This window comes from Triticum aestivum, chromosome 6A (assembly GCF_018294505.1).
Source record: "Triticum aestivum cultivar Chinese Spring chromosome 6A, IWGSC CS RefSeq v2.1, whole genome shotgun sequence".
Taxonomy (NCBI): Eukaryota; Viridiplantae; Streptophyta; class Magnoliopsida; order Poales; family Poaceae; genus Triticum; species Triticum aestivum.
In genome coordinates this window covers 452473229-452489278 of record NC_057809.1, presented here as the reverse complement: position 1 = coordinate 452489278, position 16050 = coordinate 452473229, and positions in this window count along the sequence as shown.

The following is a 16050-nucleotide window of genomic DNA, read 5'->3' as shown; positions in this document are numbered from 1 at the left end:
ATCTCCAAGTTTCTTTGGTATTCCACCCTTAAAAGTATAATTAGCAAGCATGGTGGAAATTTCAGCTTCCGGTATCTTTATCTTATTTGTAACAATATCTTTCATATACTTAGCATAATGATTCATTTTGATCATATCAGTTAATTGCATACGCAAAAAGATAGGTCTAATCATTTTAGCAAAGCGCTCAAAATCCTCATCATCCTTTTTCTTGGATGGTTTGGGAGGAAAAGGCATGGGTTTCTGAACCCATGGTTCTCTTTCTTTACCGTGTTTCCTAGCAACAAAGTCTTTCTTATCATAACGTTGATTCTTTGATTGTGGGTTATCAAGATCAACAGCAGGTTCAATTTCTATATCATTGTCATTACTCGGTTGAGCATCATCATGAACATTATCATTAACATTATCACTAGACTCGGGTTCATTACCAGATTGTGCTTCAGCATCAGAAATAGAAATATCATTGGGATTCTCAGGTGTTTCAACAATAGGATCACTAGAAGCATGCAAAGTCCTATCATTTTTCTTTTTCTTCCTTTTAGAAGGACTAGGTGCATCTATATTATTTCTCTGAGAATCTTGCTCAATTCTCTTAGGGCGGCCTTCAGGATACAAAGATTCCTGAGTCATTTTACCACCTCTATTCATAACTCTAACAACATTATCATTATTCTTACTATTCAATTCATTGAGCAAATCATTTTGAGATTTAAGTACTTGTTCTACTTGAGTGGTAACCATAGAAGCATGTTTACTAATAAGTTTAAGTTCACCTTTTACATTAGCCATATAATCACCCAAGTGTTCAAGCATATTTGAATTGTATTTCAATTGTCTACCAAAATAAGCATTAAAGTCTTCTTGCTTAGCCATAAATTTATCAAACTCATCTAAGCATGGGCTAGCAAACTTAGTAAATGGGATTTCAGCTTTATCATATCTATAGAGAGAATTTACCTTTACTACCTATGTCGGGTTATCAATACCATGAGTTTCTTCAACAGGCGGTAAATTAAGACCATGTATTTCTTCAATAGGAGGTAAATTCTTAACATCTTCAGCTTTAATACCTTTTTCTTTCATAGATTTCTTTGCCTCTTGCATATCTTCAGGACTGATAAATAGAATACCCCTCTTCTTCGGAGTTGGTTTAGGAATAGACTCGGGAATTGGCTCCGGAGATGTCCAATTATTTTCATTTGTCAACATATTACTCAATAGAATTTCAGCTTCATCCGGTATTCTTTCCCTGAAAACAGAACCAACACAACTATCCAGACAATCTCTGGAGGCATCGGTTAGTCCATTATAAAAGATATCAGGCATTTCATTTTTCTTAAGAGGATGATCAGGCAAAGCATTAAGTAATTGGAGAAGCCTCCCCCAAGCTTGTGGGAGACTCTCTTCTTCAATTTGCGCAAAATTATATATATCCCTTAAAGCAACTTGTTTCTTATGAGCAGGGAAATATTTAGCAGAGAAGTAATAAATCATATCCTGGGGACTACACACACAACCAGGATCAAGAGAATTAAACCATATCTTAGCACCACCCTTTAATGAGAACGGAAATATTTTAAGGATATAAAAGTAGCGAGTTCTCTCATCATTAGTGAACAGGGTAGCTATATCATTTAATTTAGTAAGATGTGCCACAACAGTTTCAGATTCATAGCCATGAAAAGGATCAGATTCAACCAAAGCAATTATATCAGGATCAACAGATAATTCATAATCCTTATCGGTAACACAGATAGGTGAAGTAGCAAAAGCAGGGTCAGGTTTCATTCTAGCATTTAGAGATTGCTGATGCCATTTAGCTAATAACCTCTTGAGTTCGTATCTATCTTTGCAAGCTAAAATAGCTAAAGAAGCTTCTTTATCAAAAACATAACCCTTAGGAATAACAGGCAAGTCTTCATCATCAATTTCATCCGTATTATCAGATTCAATATTTTCAATCTCTCTAGCCCCAGCAAGTTGTTCGTCAAGAAATTCACTAAGTGGCACAGTAGTATCAAGCATGGAGGTAGTTTCATCATAAGTTTCATCATAGTTTCATCAATAACATGCGACATATCAGAACGAATAGCAGAAGCAGGTTTAGGTGTCGCAAGCTTACTCAAAATAGAAGGTGAATCAAGTGTAGAGCTAGATGGCAGTTCCTTACCTCCCCTCGTAGTTGAGGGATAAATCTTGGTTTTTGGATCTCTCAAGTTCTTCATAATGATAAGCAGATATAAATCCCAAGTGACTCAAAGAATAAAGCTATGCTCCCCGACAACAGCGCCAGAAAATAGTCTTGATAATCCACAAGTGTAGGGGATCGCAACAGTTTTCGAGGGTAGAGTATTCAACCCAAATTTATTGATTCGACACAAGGGGAGCCAAAGAATATTCTCAAGTATTAGCAGTTGAGTTGTCAATTCAACCACACTTGGAAAATTAGTATCTGCAGCAAAGTGTTTAGTAGCAAAGTAATATGATAGTAGTGGTAACGGTAGCAAAAGGTAACGATAGCAAAAGTAATGTTTTTGGTATTTTTTAGTGAATAGCAATAGCAACGGAAAAGTAAATAAGTGAAGAACAATATATGGAAAGCTCGTAGGCAATGGATCGGTGATAGAGAATTATGCCGAATGCGGTTCATCATGTAACAGCCATAACCTAGGGTGACACAGAACTAGCTCCAGTTCATCAATGTAATGTAGGCATGTATTCCGAATATAGTCATACGTGCTTATGGAAAACAACTTGCATGACATCTTTTGTCCTACCCTCCCGTGGCAGCGGGGTCCTTACGGAAACTAAGGGATATTAAGGCCTCCTTTTAATAGAGTACCGGGACAAAGCATTAACACATTGTGAATAAATGAACTCCTCAAACTACGGTCATCACCGGTAAGTATCCCGATTATTGTCACTTCGGGGATAACGGATCATAACACATAATAGGTGACTATAGACATGCAAGATAGGATCCAGAACTCTCATATATTGATGAAAACATAATAGGTTCAGATCTGAAATCATGGCACTCAGGCCCTAGTGACAAGAATTAAGCATAGCAAAGTCATAGCAACATCAATCTCAGAACATAGTGGATACTAGGGATCAAACCCTAACAAAACTAACTCGATTACATGATAGATCCCATCCAACCCATCACCGTCCAACAAGCCTACAATGAAATTACTCATGCACGGCGGTGAGCATCATGAAATTGGTGATGGAGTATGGTTGATGATGACGATGGCGATGGATTCCCCTCTCCGGAGCCCCGAACGGACTCCAGATCAGCCCTCCCGAGAGGTTTTAGGGCTTGGCGGCGGCTCCATATCATAAAACGTGATGAATTCTTCTGTCTGATTTTTCTTCCCAAAACACAATACATAGAGTTGGAGTTGGAGTCGGAGGAGCTCCAGGGGGCCCACGAGGTAGGGGGGGCAGGCGCGCCCCCACCCTTGTGGACATGTGGTGGGCCCCCTGGCCTTCATCTTTTGCAGGTATTTTTTATATTTTCCAAAAAGTTGCTCCGTGAAGTTTCAGGTCATTCCGAGAACTTTTGTTTCTGCACATAAATAAGCGTTAGTCCTGGTAGTTCCATTCAAATCATGCAAGTTAGAGTCCAAAACAAGGGCAAAGGTGTTTGGAAAAGTAGATATGACGGAGACGTATCAGTCTCCTACTGGATTGATACCTTAGTTCTCAAAAACTGAGGGAAATACTTACGCTACTTTGCTCTTCAAGGGAAAACCAACGCAAGTGCTCAAGAGGTAGCAAGAAGGATTTCTGGCGCCGTTGCCGGGGAGGTCTACGCAAAAGTCAACATACCAAGTACCCATCACAAAACCCTTATATCCCGCATTACATTATTTTCCATTTGCCTCTCGTTTTCCTCTCCCCCACTTCACCCTTGCCGTTTTATTCACCCCCTCTCTCTCTATCCTCCCTCTCTTTCTCTATTTGCCTCTTTTTACCCATTTCTTGTTTGCTTGTGTGTCGGATTGCTTGCTTGTCACGATGGCTCAATATAATACCAAATTGTGTGACTTTACCAATACCAACAACAATGATTTTGTTAGCACTCCAATTGCTCCTCTTACCGATGCTGAATCTTGTGAAATTAATGCTCCTTTGCTGAATCTTGTTATGGAAGATCCGTTTTCCGGCCTTCTTAGTGAAGATGCCGCTACCCATCTAAATAGCTTCGTTGATTTGTGTTATATGCAAAAGAAGAAAGATGTGGACAATGATATTGTTAAATTGAAGCTATTTCCTTTTTCGCTTAGCGATCGTGCTAAAGCTTGGTTTTCGTCTTTGCCTAAAAATAGTATTGATTCGTGGAATAAGTGCAAATATGCTTTTATCTCTAAGTATTTCCCTCCCCCTAAGATCATCTCTCTTAGGAATGATATTATTAATTTTAAGCAACTTGATCATGAACATGTTGCACAATCTTGGGAGAGGATGAAATTAATGATACATAATTGCCGTACACATGGTTTGAATTTGTGGATGATTATACAAAAAATTTATGCTGGATTGAATTTTGCTTCTAGAAATCTTTTAGATTAGGCCGTGGGAGGCACTTTTGAAATCACTTTAGGATAAGCTACTAAACTCCTAGATAATATTATGGTTAATTATTCTCAATGGCACACCGAAAGATCTACTAATAAGAAAGTGCATGCGATAGAAGAAATTAATGTTTTGAGTGGAAAGATGGATGAACTTATGAAATTATTTGCTAATAAAAGTGTTTCTTCTTATCCTAATGATATGCCTTTGTCTACTTTGATTGAGAATAATAATGAATCTATGGATGTGAATTTTGTTAGTAGGAATAATTTTGGTAACAACGCGTATAGAGGAAACTTTAATCCTAGGCCGTATCCTAGTAATTCCTCTAATAATTATGGTAATTCCTACAACAATTCTTATGGAAATTATAATAAGATGCCCTCTGATTTTGAATCTAATATTAAAGAATTTATTACTTCGCAAAAGAATTTCAATGCTTTGATTGAAAAAAAATTGCTTAAGATTGATGAGTTGGCTAGGAACGTTGATAGAATTTCTCTTGATGTTGCTTCTTTGAAACTTAGATCTATTCCTCCTAAGCATGATATCAATGAGTCTCTCAAAGCCATGAGAATTTCCATTGATGAGTGCAAAGAAAGAACCGCTAGGATGCGTGCTAAGAAAGATTGCTTTATAAAAGCGTGTTCTTCTAGTTTCCATGATAATAAAGATGAAGATCTAAAAGTTATTGATGTGTCCCCTATTAAATATTTGTTTTGAAATATGAGTATTGATAATGATGGGACTGAATATGATCCACCTTTACCTAGACGGCATTCCAAGAATTCGGAATCTTTAGATCTTGATGCTAAAATTGTTAAAAGTGGGATTGAAGAAGTCAAAACTTTAAATATTAATGAACCCACTATTTTGGATTTCAAGGAATTTAATTATGATAATTGCTATTTGATAGATTGTATTTCCTTGTTGCAATCCGTGCTAAATTCTCCTCATGCTTATAATCAAAATAAAGCTTTTACTAAACATATCGTTGATGCTTTGATGCAATCTTATGAAGAAAAACTTGAGTTGCAAGTTTCTATCCCTGGAAAACTTTATGATGAGTGGGAACCTACTATTAAAATTAAAATTAAAGATCCTGAATGCTATGCTTTGTGTGATTTGGGTGCTAGTGTTTCCACGATTCCAAAGACTTTGTGTGATTTGCTAGGTTTCCGTGATTTCGATGATTGCTCTGTAAACATGCACCTTGTGGATTCCACTATTAAGAAACCTATGGGAAGAATTAATGATATTTTTATTGTTGCAAATAGGAATTATGTGCCCGTAGATTTTATTGTTCTTGACATAGATTGCAATCCTTCATGTCCTATTATTCTTGGTAGACCTTTCCTTAGAACGATTGGTGCAATTATTGATATGAAGGAAGGAAATATTGGATTCCAATTTCCGTTAAGGAAAGGCATGGAAAACTTCCATAGAAAGAAAATTAAATTACCTTATGAATCTATTATGAGAGCCACTTATGGATTGCCTACCAAAGATGGCAATACGTAGATCTATCCTTGCTTTTATGCCTAGCTAGGGGCGTTAAACGATAGCGCTTGTTGGGAGGCAACCCAATTTTATTTTTATTCCTTGCTTTTTGCTCCTGTTTATTAATAAATAATTTATCTAGGCTCTGTTTTGGTTGTGTTTTTTTGTGTTTTATTAGTGTTTGTGCCAAGTAGAACCGTTGGGAAGACTTGGGGAAAGTCTTTTTAATCTTGCTGTAAAAAACAGAAACTTTAGCGCTCACGAGAATTGCTGCCATTTTTATTTGGAAGGTGCTATTTAGTTAATTATTTTTGAAGATGATTAATATATAAATTTCTCACGTCCAGCAATTTACTTTAGAATTTTTGGGGTTCCATATCTTGCGTTAGCTACAGATTACTACAGACTGTTCTGTTTTTGACAGATTCTGTCTTTCGTGTGTTGTTTGCTTATTTTGATGAATCTATGGCTAGTAAAATAGTTTATAAACCATATATAAGATGGAATACAGTAGGTTTAACACCAATATAAATAAATAATGAGTTCATTACAGTACCTTGAAGTGGTGTTTTGTTTTCTTTCGCTAACGGAGCTCAAGAGATTTTCTACTTTAAGTTTTGTGTTGTGAAGTTTTCAAGTTTTTGGGTGAAAGATTTGATGGATTATGGAACAAGGAGTGGCACGAGCCTAAGCTTGGGGATGCCCATGGCACCCCAAGATAATCTAAGGACACCTAAAAGCCAAAGCTTGGGGATGCCCCGGAAGGCATCCCCTCTTTCGTCTACTTCCATCGGTAACTTTACTTGGAGCTATATTTGAGTCTTTGCTTTTTAGTTTACCACAATCATACTTGATGTACACACCTTTTGAGATAAACACACATGATTCAGAAATTATTAGAATACTCTATGTGCTTCACTTATATCTTTTGAGTTATATAGTTTTGCTCTAGTACTTCACTTATATCTTTTAGAGCACGGTGGTGGTTTTGTTTTATAGAAACTATTATTCTCTCATGATTCACTTAGATTATTTTGAGAGTCTTAAATAGCATGGTAATTTACTTAAATAATTCTAATATGATAGGTATTCAAGACTAGTAAAAACTTTCTTATGAGTGTATTGAATACTAAGAGAATTTTGATGCTTGATGATTGTTTTGAGACATGGAGGTGGTGATATCAAAGTTGTGCTAGTTGAGTAGTTGTGAATTTGAAAAATACTTGTGTTGAAGTTTGCAAGTCCCGTAGCATGCACGTATGGTAAATGTTATGTAACAAATTTGAAACATGAGGTGTTCTTTGAGTGTCCTCCTTATGAATGGCGGTCGGGGACGAGCGATGGTCTTTTCCTACCAATCTATCCCTCTAGGAGCATGCGCGTAGTGCTTGGTTTTTCATGACTTGTAGATTTTTGCAATAAGTATGTGAGTTCTTTATGACTAATGTTGAGTCCATGGATTATACGCACTCTCACCCTTCCATCATTGCTAGCCTCTTCGGTACCGTGCATTGCCCTTTCTCACATTGAGAGTTGGTGCAAACTTCGCCGGTGCATCCAAACCCCGTGATATGATACGCTCTTTCACACATAAACCTCCTTATATCTTCCTCAAAACAGCCACCATACCTACCTATTATGGCATTTCCATAGCCATTCCGAGATATATTGCCATGCAACTTTCCACCGTTCCGTTTATCATGACACGTTCGTCATTGTCATATTGCTTTGCATGATTATGTAGTTGACATAGTATTTGCGGCAAAGACACCATTCATAATCCTTTCATACATGTCACTCTTGGTTCATTGCATATCCCGGTACACTGCCGGAGGCATTCATATAGAGTCATACTTTGTTCTAGTATCAAGTTGTAATCATTGAGTTGTAAATTAATAGAAGTGTGCTGATCATCATTTTCTAGAGCATTGTCCCAAGTGAGGAAAAAAGAGAGAAAGGCCATAAAAAAGAGAAGGCCCAAAAAATGAGAGAAAAAGAGAGAAGGGACAATGTTACTATCCTTTTTACCACACTTATGCTTCAAAGTAGCACAATAATCTTCATGATAGAGAGTCTTTTGTTTTGTCACTTTCATATACTAGTGGGAACTTTTCATTATAGAACTTGGCTTGTATATTCCAACAATGGGATTCCTCAAATGCCCTAGGTCTTCGTGATCAAGCAAGTTGGATGCACACCCACTTAGTTTCTTTTGTTGAGCTTTCATATATCTATAGCTCTAGTGCATCCGTTGCATGGCAATCCCTACTCCTTGCATTAACATCAATTGATGGGCATCTCCATAGCTCATTGATTAGCCTCGTTGATGTGAGACTTTCTCCCTTTTGTCTTCTCCACATAACCCCCATCATTATTCTATTCCACCCATAGTGCTATATCCATGGCTCACGCTCATATATTGCGTGAAGGTTGAAAAAGTTTGAGATTACTAAAGTATGAAACAATTGCTTGGCTTGTCATCGGGGTTGCGCATGATGAGAGCATTCTTGTGTGACGGAAATGAAGCATGACTAAACTATATGATTTTGTAGGGATGAACTTTCTTTGGCCATGTTATTTTGAGAGGACGTAATTGCTTAGTTAGTAGGGTCTTTTACATTTGTATCCCTAACTCGAACCCACTACTCACATTTGCCCCTAATTTTGAAGTGTGCTCAAATTTGCCCCTATGCTGTTAGGTGCACATATAGAAATGCCCTTCCGTGTCGTTTCCGTCCGGTCAAAGGGATTTGACAGCTATCTGAACGTTTGTTGGACAATTTACCCCTGACTCCATGTGTCACTTATAGGTGGGACCAACTCCTCTAAAAAATAAATGGAAAACTCTTTCTCTCACTCACCCCTCTCTATCACTTACAAGTGGACCCAACTGACATAATAAAAATAGAAAAACTTTCTCCCTCACAACCCCCTCTCTCTCCTTGACATGTGGGCCATGGGACCCACTACCAAGGTCAACACCGGCCCTTGCATGGTCATGGCGAGGCTTGGGGCTCCGGTGGCCGTCGCCGGCGAGGGCCGGGCGCGCCTGTGTGTGAGGGCCGCAGGGCAGGCTCCAGGTGGTCTAGCGGGGCAAGGGGTGGAGGTCAAGGCGGACGACGGCGTATGGCGGCGCCATGGACGGAGACGGTTTCGACACAACTCTGCCGCCCATAGCTATCGTCGGAGCCGATGCTCCCGTGCCACTCCAATGAGCGTTTAGTGGTCTATGTGATCTGCAAATCCATTCGGCACACTCCCCAAGCCTGCTTGTCCCCTGTAACGAATGCTCGAAGTACGCCTGAGAGCGTCCAAAGCTTCTTCCAAGGACGTCGTTGCTAGCCACCGTGGCCGGAGGCCAGATAGAGAGATACGAGTATGTCTATGAGCTCCGTCTGGTGCCTCTTCCCCGGCCTGCACGTTCAATCGGGCCTGGGGCCACCTATACATGATAAACGGGACCTTGAGATCCGCCACGGCCGTCACTCTTCCCCTCCTAAATTCAGCTGCCCCGATCCACCCTTGACCTACCCGACCACCGTGTCGTCCTTGTGGAAAGCTTGCGCCCCTACATCCATCTTCCCGCACTCGATTCCATGCCCGGAGCGCCCTGCCCAAAGCAGACCGCCATGACCGACCTCAACTAGCTCGGCCGTGCGGCCTCCTCCCGCGGACAGTGTGCCTGCGGCGCCCAGCATGCCTACCATGCCTCACGCGGCTACACGATGTGCCTCGCACTCTCCTCTCGCGGCCATCCGCCCCCTACGGCGAGCCATCGACGAGCTCAGCCTCTCACGCACGGGCACGCAAGGACCAGCGTTGACCCTGATAGTGGGCCCTGTGGCCCACATGTCAGGGAGAGTGAGAGTGATGGGAGAGGGAGAGAAAATTATTTTTATATGTAAGGAAGGAGGGGCAAAAATGTCAAAGAAACGACACGTTAGCGGTCAAACGGCTTTGACTGGACGGAAACGGCTCGGAGGGGCATTTCTATAAGGGCACATGACGGCGGAGGGGCATTTTTGAGCAGGCTTTTGAATTAGGGGTATATCTGATTAGGTGGTTCGAGTTAGGGACAGAAATGCAAATGGCCCTAGTTAGTATGCTTGAAGTATTATTATTTTATGTCAATATTGAACTTTTATCTTGAATCTTCTGGATCTGAATATTCATACCACAATTAAGAAGAATTACATTGAAAATATGTCAAGTAGCATTCCACATCAAAAATTCTGTTTTTATCATTTACCTACTCGAGGACGAGCAGGAATTAAGCTTGGGGATGCTTGATACGTCTCCAACTTATCTATAATTTTTGATTGTTCCATGCTATATTATATTCTGTTTTGGACATTATTGGGCTTTATTATACACTTTTATATTATTTTTGGGACTAACCTACTAACCAGAGGCCCAGCCTAGAATTGTTGTTTTTTTTTGCCTATTTTAGGGTTTCGCAGAAAAAGAATATCAAACGGAGTCCAAACGGAATGAAACCTTCGGGAACATGATTTTCGGAATGAACATGATCCAGAGGACTTGGACCCTACGTTAAGACATCAACCAGGAGGCCACGAGGTAGGGGCGTGCCTACCCCCCCCCCCCCCAGGCGCGCCCTCCACCCTCGTGGGCCCCCTGTTGCTCCACCGACGTACTCCTTCCTCCTATATATATCTACGTACCCCCAAACTACCAGATATGGAACCAGAACCCTAATTCCACCACCGTAACTATCTGTATCCACGAGATCCCATCTTGGGGCCTGTTCCGGAGCTCCGTCGGAGGGGGCATCGATCACGGAGGGCTTCTACATCAACACCATAGCCCCTCCGATGAAGTGTGAGTAGTTTACCTCAGACCTACGGGTCCATAGTTATTAGCTAGATGGCTTCTTCTCTCTTTTTGGATCTCAATACAAAGTTCTCCCCCTCTCTTGTGGAGATCTATTCGATGTAATCTTCTTTTGCGGTGTGTTTGTTGAGACCGATGAATTGTGGGTTTATGATCAAGTTTATCTATGAACAATATTTAAATCTTCTCTAGATTCTTTTATGTATGATTGGTTATCTTTCCAGGTCTCTTCGAATTATCAGTTTGGTTTGGCCTACTAGATTGATCTTTCTTGGAATGGGAGAAGTGCTTAGCTTTGGGTTCAATCTTGCGGTGTCCTTTCCCAGTGACAGTAGGGGCAGCAAGGCACGTATTGTATTGTTGCCATCGAGGATAACAAGATGGGGTTTTCATCATATTGCATGAGTTTATCCCTCTACATCATGTCATCTTGCTTAAACTGTTACTCTGTTCTCTTGAACTTAATACTCTAGATGCATGCTGGATAGCGGTCGATGTGTGGAGTAATAGTAGTAGATGCAGTCAGGAGTCGGTCTACTTGTCTCGGACGTGATGCCTATATACATGATCATACCTAGATATTCTCATAACTATGCTCAATTATGTCAATTGCTCAACAGTAATTTGTCTACCCACCGTGAATACTTATGCTCTCGAGAGAAGCCACTAGTGAAACCTATGGCCCCGGGGTCTATCTTCTATCATATTAATCTTCCAATACCTATTTATTTCCTTTGCCTTTTATTTTACTTTGCATCTTTATCATAAAAATAACAAAAATATTATCTTATCATATCTATCAGATCTCACTCTTGTAAGTGGCCGTGTAGGGATTGACAACCCCTTATAGCGTTGGTTGCGAGGATTTATTTGTTTGTGTAGGTGCGAGGGACTCGTGCATGGCCTCCTACTGGATTGATACCTTGGTTCTCAAAAACTGAGGGAAATACTTACGCTACTTTGCTGCATCACCCTTTCCTCTTCAAGGGAAAACCAACGCAAGTGCTCAAGAGGTAGCACCCGCGCATGACTAAGTTTGTCATGTACGAATAGGTGGCCGTCGTTGCGTGTCGAGGCATGTCCTTGTGATCTGTAGATTGATCTGGTATGTCATGCTTTATTGTTTAGGTTTTGCCGGAGGTCATGTGTATGGCCGTGGGCTAATTTACCTTTACCTGTGCGACGAGGCGGGACGGGCTGGTGTTCAGCGTGAGTTGCCATTTTGTCCCGACCATGTGGTGGTCAGTCAGCCGCATTGTATGATGGTGGTATGTGTTCTGGCGCCTCCTCGTCAAACTGAGGTAGCAATTTTCGCTTTGGGTAGCTTTTGGTTGGGCGCTTGAGGCCGTATTCTTCAGCTGCTAGGACATCGGTCCATTTATCATTGAGCAGATCTTGGTCAGCTTGAAGCTATTGCTGCTTCTTTTTCAAGCTCCTTGCAGTGGCTATTAACTGGCGCTTGAAGCGCTCCTGCTCAAGAGGTTCGTCAGGCCGGATGAAATCGTCGGTGCCAAGGCTCACCTCGTCCTTAGAGAGCGGATGATAACTTTCGTCCTCTGAGTCTTCATGCATGGCCTGTTTACCAGGGCTGACCTGCCCATCTTCCCATTCATCTTGTTCGTTAGTTGTATCAACGGGGTCTTGGTTGTCTTCGACACCTTCTGGAGTGTTATCTTCTCCTGTGGCGGTATTGCTGTCTTTACTGCGGCGTGACTTAGAGCGGCGCCGCTGATGCCGACGCTTGGATTATATTTCGGAAGGTTTATCCTCAGCTGGATCTTCCTTGTCATCGCTGCTATTCTCCTTTGGTGCATCCACCATATACACATCGTACGAGGAAGTGGCCGTCCAGCGTCCGGTGAACGGCGGGTCTAGGGCCTCTTCTTCTCCGGCATCGTCGTCCATACCGTCGATGTCATCGGAGCCGTAATCGAGCATGTTGGTTAAGTCTTCGACAGTGGCTATGAAGTGGGTGGCAGGTGGGAAGCAAAATTGTCCACTGTCAGCCCCTAGTTCGGACCGGATATAATTCGACCGTGAGTCCTTCGTCAAAGACAGGTTTTTTAATGAGTTTATCATGTCGCCCAAAGGCGAGTGCTGGAAGATATCTGCGGCGCTGAATTCGAAGATCGATAAACGATCCAGTTCGGTGTCCGCGTGCTCACATGGTTCAGAACTTACAGCCGGAGGCGAGTCCGGAGTTCTGGTGGCACAGGTATCGTATGAGATCAAGTCTATGTGCGGCTCCAACACTGGGGAATCTGCGGCCTCCATGGCTGGGTTGAGCCTCTGGTACTTGGATGGCGCAGTCTGCTCCAGATTTAAGGCCAGAGCAGTTATAGGAGCTATCTCCTCAATGCGGTCTGATGAAGAATTTAGGTCATGTTCATCAAGGTGACCAGGAGCGGTCACTGCAGTCTCGAATCTGGCAAAGATCAAATCTCCACGAATGTCTGCAACGTAATTCAAGCTCCCAAATCTGACCTGATGGCCAGGGGCGTAGCTATCGATCTGCTCCAGGTGGCCAAACGAGTTGGCCCGCAGCGTGCGGAACACGAAGATTTGTCCGGGGAGGAAGGTTTCTCCTTGGAGAGCCTCAGTATCGACGATTGAAGGGGCCATCGAACCTTTCATCGACGGCACAGTGGGACTCTCTCTTAATAAAAGCACCAATGTCGGTGTCAAAACCGGCAGATCTCGGGTAGGGGGTCCCGAACTATGTGTCTAGGGTCGATGGTAACAGGAGACGGGGGACACGATGTTTACCTAGGTTCGGGCCCTCTCTATGTAGGTAATACCCTACGTCATGCTTGATTGATATTGATGAATACGAGTATTACAAGAGTTGATCTACCTCGAGACCGTAATGGCTAAACCCTAGAGGTCTAGCTTGTATGGCTATGATGATGAATATTCGGCCTCTGTACGGACCTGGCCCTCCGGTTTATATAGACACCGGAGGGATCTAGGGTTACACAAGGTCGGTTACAAAGAAAGGAATCTACATGTTCGGTCGCCAAGCTTGCCCTCCACGCCAAGGAGAGTCCCATCGGGACACGGGTACAGTCTTCAGTCTTCGTATCTTCACAGCCCATCAGTCCGGCCCGCGGCTAATAGGCCGGACGCCCGAGGACCCCTTAGTCCAGGACTCCCTCAGCGGGTATCGTTATTTTCTGATATTCATAGATGATTTGAGCAGATATGGGTATATCTACTTGATGAAACATAAGTCTGAAACATTTGAAAAGTTCAAAGAATTTCAGAGTCAAGTGGAAAATCATCATAACAAGAAAATAAAATTTCTACGATCTGATCGCGGAGACAAATATTTGAGTTACGAGTTTGGTCTTCATTTGAAACGATGTGGAATAGTTTCGCAACTCACGCCACCTGGAACACCACAGCGTAATGGTGTGTCAAATGTCATAACCGTACTTTATTAGAAATGGTGCGACCTATGATGTCTCTTACCGATTTATCACTTTCGTTTTTTGGGGTTATGCATTAGAGACAGCTGCATTCATGTTAAATAGGGCACCATCTAAATCCGTTGAGATGACACCATATGAACGGTGGTTTAGCAAGAAACCTAAGCTGACATTTCTTAAAGTTTGCCGCTATGATGCTTATGTGAAAAAATTTCAACCTGCTAAGCTCGAAACCAAATCGTAGAAATGCGTCTTCATACAATACCCAAAGAAAACTGTTGGGTACACCTTATATCACGGATCCGAAGGCAAGATATTCATTGCTAAGAATGGATCCTTTCTAGAGAAGAAGTTTCTCTCGAAAGAAGTGAGTGGGAGTGTCGGTGTCAAAACCGGCGGATCTCGGGTAGGGGGTCCCAAACTGTGCGTCTAGGCGGATGGTAACAGGAGGCAAGGGACACGATGTTTTACCCAGGTTCGGGCCCTCTTGATGGAGGTAAAACCCTACGTCCTGCTTGATTTATTCTTGATGATATGGGTATTACAAGAGTTGATCTACCACGAGACCGGAGAGGCTAAACCCTAGAAGCTAGCCTATGGTATGATTGTTGTATATATATCGACTAGCCAGACCCTGGTTTATATTATGCACCAGAGCCCTAGGATAACAAGAGTCCTAGCCAAATACGCCGGTGGGGAGAAGTCCTTGTCTTGATCGCCAAGTCTTGTGGAATCTTCCTTGTATGCGGCAGCTGTCCGAACTGGCCCATGAGTATACGGCCATGGGGGTCCTCGGCCCAATCTAACAGATCGGGAGATGACGTAGTGAGTACCCCCTAGTCCAGGACACTGTCAGTAGCCCCCTGAACCAATCTTCAAGTTAGGCACGCTCCTCGATTCTTCCAAACTGTTCTTCATCTTCGGTCACCGGTCTTGAAAACTGGTTCAACAAATCTTCTCATCTTCGGTCTTGAGGATCGCCGAAATGCATTCAACGAGTTTACACGTTGGGTATCCGAGGAGCCCCTTTAAGTTTCCGACCTTTATCAATTCCTTGTTATTTTTATGCCACGCCTCGGGTTTTGAAGTTGTTCCCGTGAGGCCGTGTCCTCTTGCGTCCGAGCACCAACGCCGGACCGCTTTCCAAGCTCCAACGCCGGAATGTATTTGGGCTCCAACGCCGGACTGTATCCAAGCTCCAATGCCGGGCTATATCCAGGATTTCATAGATCATCTTGGTCCAAAAAATTTGAAGGAGTTTAGCCGAGCTTAATGCCGGAAATTCCCTCTATGGAGCCAGCCACTAGCGCCCGAGCTTTATGCCGGACTGCTTCCGAGGTGGTGCACCACCCCGACTGCAGGCCAATTTTTTGTCAATATTTTTGATTGGTGCAATTTATTCTCTGCCAAGATATATAGCCAGTAGCCCTCAAGGTGTGTATCGGTCTAAAACCCGAGATGCACCTGAAGGATGACATAAGACCGCTAATCCCAGTAGCCACTGAGACTCAGGTTGATTTGCAAAATCGGCATGAGGATCAAGTCCTAGCTCGGCAGAATACTTCGAGACACAAAAAGCGGCGTGCTCAGTCCTCAAGACTCAGGTTGGGTGTGGCCGACCAACCTGAGGATCAAAATCTCCTCGGAAACTGTATTGCACTTAAAATTTTCTGCATTGGGCAGACAA